At 40.8% G+C, this 8,673-nt stretch overlaps 1 pseudogene; it reads right to left on the bottom strand.

The window, feature by feature from the left end:
- Positions 1–623: 623 nt before the first annotated feature.
- LOC116536276 lies at positions 624–777 on the bottom strand (annotated as a pseudogene).
- Between the last annotated feature and the right edge of the window lie 7,896 nt (positions 778–8,673).

Below are 8,673 nucleotides of genomic sequence, written 5' to 3'. Positions count from 1 at the left end.
ATTCTATTTACGTCTTCAATGGATTGGATGGGACCCACCCACACTGGGGAAAGACATCTCCTTTGCTCAGTCCACCAGTTTCAACAGTATTCAAGTCTCATCCAGAAACACCTTCACTGACACACTAACAAATACAGTTTAACTAATTATATGAGCATTCTGTGTCCCAGTGAAGTTGACACATAAAATTAACCAACACACTTTACTTCCTGAGGCTGTCTAGTGAGCATTTCATTGGACAGGATAGCACTTCCCCTGTTAACTGTTGAATTCCAGCTAGAACTTTGCTCCATCTTCAGGCAACTTATCCCATGTAGAAAAATCACCATCATTACCATCACCTGAGTTGTCAACATACTTGTAAACTCCCAGAAAAAGATAAAAGAACTTGGTCAGGCGCGGTGGCTCATGCCTGTAATCCCAGCACTTTGACAGAATGAAGTGGGTGGATGACCTGAGGTCAGGAGTTTGAGACCAGCCCGGGCAACATGACAAAATCCTGTCTCTACTAAAAATACAAAAATTAGCTGGGTTTGGTGGCATACTCCTGTAGTCCCAGCTACTCAGGTGGCTGAGGCAGGAGAATCGCTAGAACCTGGGAGGCAGTGATTGCAGTGAGCAGAGATTGTACCACTGCACTCCAGCCTGGACAACAGAGTGAGACTCTGTCTCAAAAAAATAAAAATAAAAATAAAAAAAAGAGAGATAACAGAATTCTAAGCACCTAGTTTTGTGGTAATGCTACACTTGATCTTAGCCAAAAGGCCGAGAAGTGATAGTTTTGTGGTAATGCTAGTGGTGGTGGCATTTGTGGTGACAGAGGTGACGGTGAGGTTGGTGGGGTGGCGATGGTGTCAGTATGGTGGCAGTAGTAGTACCAGCAGTGTTGGAAATAGAGATGATGGGAGTGCTGGCGGTAGTGGTGGTGATGAAGGTAACGGTAGCATTGGTTGTAGCGATCATGGTGACCGTATGGTGATCAAGGTGACAGTGGTGGTGGTAATGATCAAGGTCATGGTGCCTACGGTATTTTTTTTATGGTGGTGGATTAAAAGGAAAAGCCTCGGAAGCGTCCTGGGACAGCCCTATTTAGAACCGGCTAAAGGTTCTCATTCAGACAGTACATAATAATTCACTCCTCATTCACACCCATAAAACGAGGATAAGAGCCCTAACTCAGGTTTGTTTTGCATATTCTGTGAGGTCACGTCATGGCAGGATTTGAAGACATAAAGAGCATTGTATGCTTATAAATCTGTATGCCAAGATCACAGAGGATCTATGCTGGTTTACTGTATTCATATTTGCCTAGAAACTATTAGCCTCTGCCTCTAACTCTTCAGAGCAGAACTTTCTGAGCACAGATTCTCTGATACTTTCTGTTTCCAAAGGAGGTACCTTGGGCCCAGGCCCTGGGCATGAGCATCCTCGGATCACACAGCCTAGGCCTCTGCCTACTCCTGCCACTCCCACCACCAAATCTGCTTAAATTCCAGATCCTATTAGCCTTCCCAGTAGACAATTAACCAAAAAAACAAAAACTCTTCTCAAAGCTTCCTCAGTAAATGTTCAGTGAACAAGAGGTACGAGGAAAATTGATTACAAACACTCTGTACTGTGCCTCTCCAGAATGAGAGGTTAAAAAAAAGGAAAGCATTTAAAGAAAAAAAAAACTGATTTCAAATGAAATGTTTTTTCATTAAAAGTTCTCCTGACATAGTCCCCCAAAGGATGTAAATGTTTCAGATTAAAGCCATAAAAAACAGTGATGTCTAGAGACAGCTCCCACTGGATTAGGGGTAGCGATGAACTTCTAAAGCTAATAAGCCTTTTCTTTCGAGTCAGCAGTTGACAATCAAACATGCCAGGGCCTTGACATTTGTCGTCCACTAAAACAGCAGCTCCTGCCTGGATGTGCAGACATGTTAGTCAGCAGAGAAAGCACAAGGGTTATGGGGCATACTTTTTCTTCTGGCAAGAAAACAATGGGGACTCCCATCTTCCATCATAAATAACTCCAGACATTTTCTCAAATACATTCGCATCACTCTTCCTTTCTTTTGTGCATGCATTTCTTACTATTTTATTTTTTCATTTGATGTACTGCATCTTCTATGTCCTGGACTCTTTGCTTGGCACAGTAAGGATAGCACAAGCTATGCTGGTATAACAAATATATTCCCAAATCTTAGTCGGCTGACACAGTGAAAGCTTGTCTCTTGCTCATGTTACAGTCCCCTGAGGTTCAAGTAACTCTTGGTGACATTATTCTAAGTGATGACTCAGGATTATGGGTGGCTTCTGCCTTTTGCTTACATCAAGTAGAACACATGGCATCCAAGGAGATTGCAGAGAGAAAAGGAAGGGTACAGGATCCTGCAGGGCCTTTTCGAGGGCTAAATTTTGAAATTGCTTATATCACATCTGTCTACATTACACCAGCCAGAAAACCAGAAGTATGGCTGGGCACAGTGGTTCATGACTGTAATCCCAGCACTTTGGGAGGCTGAGGCAGGAGGATCACCTGAGGTCAGGAGTTCAAGACCAGCCTGACCAACATGGAGAAACCCTGTCTCCACTAAAAATACAAAAAATTAGCCAGGCATGGTGGTGCATGTCTGTAATCCCAGCTGGGAAGCTGAGGCAGGAGAATCGCTTGAACCCAGGAAGGGAAGGTTGTAATGAGCTGAGATTGTGACATTGTACTAAAACCTGGGCAACAAGAGTGAAACTCCATCTCGACAAAACAAAAAACAAAACAAAACAAGAAAACAATGAGGATGGCTGGTAGATATAGAGAAGTATGTGGATATTCAGCGGACACCACAGGCTTCCCATACCGTGGGAGAAGTGTAAAAACTTTCCCCCATACTCTGAATTGTGTAACCATGTCCCACTTCTGTCACCTCCTGTATGACCTGTCCTTACACACATGATTTTGAGGAGAACACATTGGTGTGCACCCGACCACTCACACTTAACATCCTCAATTTTGAAAGGTAGGAAAACAGAGTGGTTAAGAGTTGATTTGGGATTATGCCCAATCCCCCCACTTGTAAATTACATACTCAGGCAAGCCTCTTAACTTCTTTGAGCACTACTCTTATCTTCCACAAAATCACAATGATCATACTTATATGGCTGTTATAAAGAATAAGTGAATATATTGAAGGAAACAGCTCAGCAAGGAGTTTTATACAGAAAGCTAACAATGTTTACAATTACCTGTGACAGGTCTCCACTCTTTGACATTTATCTCATCCGCCTCATCTTACTAAGAATGGACACTCAAGGCAAGGATATGTTTAGTCGTTGTTTCTTTTACTGACAAAATAATATACAGTTGACCCTTGAACAACAAGGGTTTGAACTGTCAGAGTCCACTTATGCATGGATATTTTTCAACCAAACTTGGATTGAAAATATAGTATTTGAAACCCACATGTAAGGAGGGCCAGCTGTGCTTGCACGGTGTGTATCAGTCAGCAGTGCCACAGGGAGCTCTTGTTCTCAGGCCCGCAGCTTACGGGGAGGCTGGAGATCCATGCGTTCATTCAGGGGTCCAAGACTGAAGTGTAGCAGCTATACCCAAGGGTATACTCTTCTCACAGGAATGGTTGGAAGCACAAAGAGAGAAAATGGAAACGCAATACTTCTTACTGGCTGGACTTGAAATTGTCACTTTGTTGCTTCCACTTACAACTCAAAGGTCAAAGGCTGAGTAAATCACAAGGCTATGTCCAACAGTGACACAGTAAGACAATACCCTCCACTCCAGAGGATGGAAGTGCTAGATCTCAAGACAAGCATACAGGATGGGGTGAAAAATCAGGAAGAAGAATACAACTGACCACATCTGCCACCCATCTCACCCCCTAATTCTTTGTAAAATTATTCCCAAATTCGAAGAATAGTGTAAAGCTAGAAATAATTTGACATAAAACCCCATTTTGTAGATAAGGAATCAAAGGCCCAGAGAAGGCACTGACCTATCCAGTGATACAGAGCCAGTCAGTGCTTTACTTAGGTGAGGAGTTGACAGGTGCAGCAAACCACCATGGCACACATTTTCCTGTGTAACAAACCTGCACGTCCTGCACATGTACTCTAGAGCTTAAAATTAAATTAACTTTTTAAATGCCAGCTCTGATGGTGAAAGAGATGGGCCTCAAAAATGCTAGGGTGGTGGGAAACTATGCCGTGATGTTCCCAAGCCCATCTCTGTGCAGACATTTTGTGATCTGACTCACATTTACCATGTAAGTTCTATTTTCCCCACTTTATAACAGGGTAGGTGAATCAAATACACAAGCAAAATCACTTGAAATGTAGATTTTTTCAAAAGAGAAACTGTGTTCAAATTACGTTTTCCAATTTGCATCATTTGGATCAGTTTATCTTTAATGCATAGAACAATGCATTCACTCAACACCTAAAAAATGAAGTGAAATATAAGAAAATGCCCAGTGATAAGGAGGAGGTTCAAGATAGGGAGGCAATGACCAGACATGATGAAAAATGCTTCTTCTACTAACATAATGACTCGTGAGCATTTAATTATGGATTGATTTTGCTGATTGCAATTAGAATGTCTTCTCTGTTAGGGGGATATCATGTCAGAATCCCAATGTAGGTGTGGTAGCTCATGCCTGCAATCCCAGCACTTGGGGAGGCTGCTGCAGGCAGATCACCTGAGGTCAGGAGTTTGAGACCAGCCTGGCCAACATGGTGAAACCCCATCTCTACTAAAAATATAAAAATTAGCTGAGCGTGGTGGCAGGCACCTGTAATCCCAGCTACTCGGGAGGCTGAGACAGGAGAATCACCTGAACGCAGGAGGTGGAGGTTGCAGTGAGCCGAGGTCATGCCACTGAATTCCAGCCTGAGCAACAAAGAGTGAAACTGAATCTCAAAAAAAATGGCTCATGAAAAACAAGAAAAAACAAACAACCCCATCAAAAAGTGGACAAAGGCTATGAACATACACTTTTCAAAAGAAGACATTTATGCAGCCAACAAACATATGAAAAAAAGCTCATCATCACTGGCCGTTAGAGAAATGCAAATCAAAACCACATTGAGATATCACCTCACGCCAGTTAGAATGGCGATCATTAAAAAATCAGGAGACAACAGATGCTGGAGAGGATGTGGAGAAATAGGAAGGCTTTTACACTATTGGTGGGAGTGTAAATTAATTCAACCATTGTGGAAGACAGTACGGGATTCCTCAAGGATCTAGAAATAGAAATACCATGTGACCCAGCAATCCCATTACTGGGTATATACACAAAGGATTATCGATCATTCTACTATAAAGACACATTACACATATATGTTTATTGTGGCACTGTTCACAATAGCAAAGACTTGGAACCAACCCAAATGCTCATCAATGATAGAGTGGATAAAGAAAATGTGGCACATATTCACCATGGAATACTATGCATTCATAAAAAAGGATGAGTTAATGTCCTTTGTAGAGACATGGATAAAACTGGAAACCATCATTCTCAGCAAATTGACACAAGAACAGAAAACCAAACAGTGCATGTTCTCAGTCATAAGTGGGTGTTGAACAATGAGAACACACAGACACAGGAAGGGGAACATCACACACCAGGCCTCACGGGGTGGGGTGCTAGGGGAGGAATAGCAGAGGTGGGGGGATTAGGGAGGAATAGCATTAGGAGAAATACCTAATGTAGATGACGGGGTGATGGATGCAGCAAACCACCACCATGGCACATGGATATCTGTGTAACAAACCTGCATGATCTGCATATGTACCTGAGAACTTAAAGTATAATACAAAAAATTTAAATAAAAATAAATTAATTAAACAAATAAATATATAAATAAGACAAACAAGAATCCCTGTGCCAAGCATCTCACTTGTCCCTAAGATAAAATAAGCCAGTCTGTACCCCAAGAGCTAATTATATAAAGAAATAGACAGGACACACACACACACACACACCCCTTCCTCTTGGTATCCATGGGGGATACCAAAATCCAAGGATGCTCAAGTCCCTTATATAAAATGGTATAATATTTGCATGTAACATATGCACATCCTCCCATAAACTTGAAATTATTTCTAGTTTATATTATCTAATACAATGGCAACAGAACACTTCAATTGCATGCATTCAATGCAGTACTTAGCCAAGTTTTGCTTTTTAGAAGTCTGTGAAATTTTTTCCCCAAATATTTTCAATTTGCGGTTGGTTGAATTTATGAATGTGGAACCCACAGACATGGAAAGCTAACTGCTTGTGTGTGTGTGTGTGTGTGTGTGTGTGTGTGTGTGTCTATGTGTGTATGCATGCACATGTGTCATGTGTCTGTGTGTGTATCTGTGTTATATACACACACAGTCATTAATCACCTAACACCGGGAATATATTCTGAGAAATGTTATTCCCACAGTGTTATTGTTAGGCAATTTTGTCATTACACGAACAACATGGAGCGACTTACACACTTCTAGATAGTACAGCCGACCACACACCTGGGCTATTTAGTACAGCCTATTGCCCCTAGGCTGCAAACTTGTACATCATGTTACTGGACTGAATTCTGTGGCAATTGTAAGTATTTGTGTATTTAAGCATATCAAACATAGGAAAGGTACAGTAAATATAAAGTACTGTATTACAAACTTAAGAGACCACAGTCATTGGTATGTGGTCCACAGTATATTGACCAAAATACCATTATGCAGCTCATGGCTGTATATATATATGTGTGTATATGTGTATGTTTTTATATGTACACATATGAATATATTATACCCATATGTTCATATTATGCATGTACACATAAATGTACATGTGTACATATTATATGTAATATATTATTATCAACATATTAATGCATTTTACATATATATCTCACAAGGTAATAAAGTCATATATACTCATGCTAAACATGTGCATGTGTTACATCACAGGAATCTTTCACCTAGACGGACCCTGATACACAAATATACTCAACAAATTGGCATTTTCATAGAAGCACTATTCATAATAGCTACCAAAAAAGCCTGCCCAAATATGCATGAATCAGAAAACATGTAAAGAAGTTGTGGTCTATTCAGTCAATGGACTACTGTATAGCAACAAGAAGAAACAAAGAACAAGCATACTCAGTGACATGGATGACTCTCACAAACTATGTTGAGTGGAAGTAGCCAGACAGAAAAGAATGCATGCTGTATGATGCTATTCACATAGAATGCAGAAGCAGGGGAAATCAATTGGTCCTGAAAGAAGTCAGGACAGCAGCTACCCACAGGTATTGCACAGGGTGGGGAGAGAGGGAATGATGTAAAGAAAGCATCGGGGGCTTCTGAACACAGTAATAATAATAATGCTTTGTTTCTTGATGTGGTGGTGTTGGTTGCAAGGATGATTTCAGTTCTAGAAAATCCACTGACCCAGCAATCCAATTACTGGGTATATGCCTAAAGGTATATAAATAATTCTATTATAAAGATACATGCACACATATGTTCATTGTAGCGCTATTCACAATAGCAAAGACATGGAATCAGCCTGAATGCCCATCAATGATAGACTGGAAAAACAAAATATGGTACATATACACCATGGGATACTATGCAGCCATAAGAAGGAATGAAATCATGTCTTTTGCAGGGACAGGGGTGAAGCTGGAAGCCATTATTCATAGCAAACTAATGCAGGAACAGAAAACCAAACACTGTATGTTCTCACTTATAAGTGGGAGCTGAGCAATAAGAACACATGGGCACAGGGAGGGGAACGATATATACCAGGGCCTATCAGGTGAGGGCAGAGAGGGGAGAGCATTAGGGAAAAGAGCTAATGCATGCCGGGCTTAATCCCTAGGTGATGGGTTAATAGGTACAGCTAACCACCATGGCACATATTTACTTATGTACCAAACCTGCACAACTTGCCCATGTACCCCAGAACATAAAAACATAAACAAAATAAAAAATAAAGTGTGTATCACTTCTCCCTTCTCTTTTGCTCCTCTCCTGGCCATGTGATGTGCCTGTTCTTCCATCGCCTTCTGCCGTGATTGCACATTTCCTCCCCAGAAGCCAAGCAAATGCTAGCATCGTGCTTCCCGTACAGCTTGCAGCACAGTGAGCTAATAATTAAACGTCTTTTCCTTGTAATTGTTTTTAAAAAACCCACTAAGTTGTATGATATGTGAGATTTTCTGGATATTATACATCACTGAGAAGTTTTCGAGAAACGTAGTAAAGTAAATAATGACTCCTGTCCACTTCAGCTCCTTAATATTCCCTGATTTGCTTTCTGTGTCCTGGGCTCAGATCTCTACAACATACCACTGTATCCTGGGTTAATAGAGAAAGGAGACATTTTTATTCCCATAACAAACCAGCAGGCTGATCAACAAGTATATTATTGAATGTGCATGTGTCTGTTTTTCTGTTTTTTTTGTATTTCACTTCTTTAGCATAAAGATCAACACATGCTGGGTCTTAAGAGTCTGCTCCAAAGAAAGCCTATCAAGTTCTGATTAGCTGCAATCCAGAATGAATCTTTTCATTGAATGAAAATGAAGCAAGCTTTTATGGACCTATTACCCGAGGACATCCAGTGATATTTTTATTCCCCGTATTTGACCTTAAAAATGTTTTGTAGTTTGTCAAGG

The sequence above is a fragment of the Sapajus apella genome, unplaced genomic scaffold (genome assembly GCF_009761245.1).
Source record: "Sapajus apella isolate SASKATOON/1434 unplaced genomic scaffold, GSC_monkey_1.0 scaffold3, whole genome shotgun sequence".
In the NCBI taxonomy this organism is placed as follows: domain Eukaryota; kingdom Metazoa; phylum Chordata; class Mammalia; order Primates; family Cebidae; genus Sapajus; species Sapajus apella.
The sequence above is the reverse complement of the archived record's forward strand: the minus strand, read 5'-3'. Positions and strand labels throughout refer to the sequence as shown.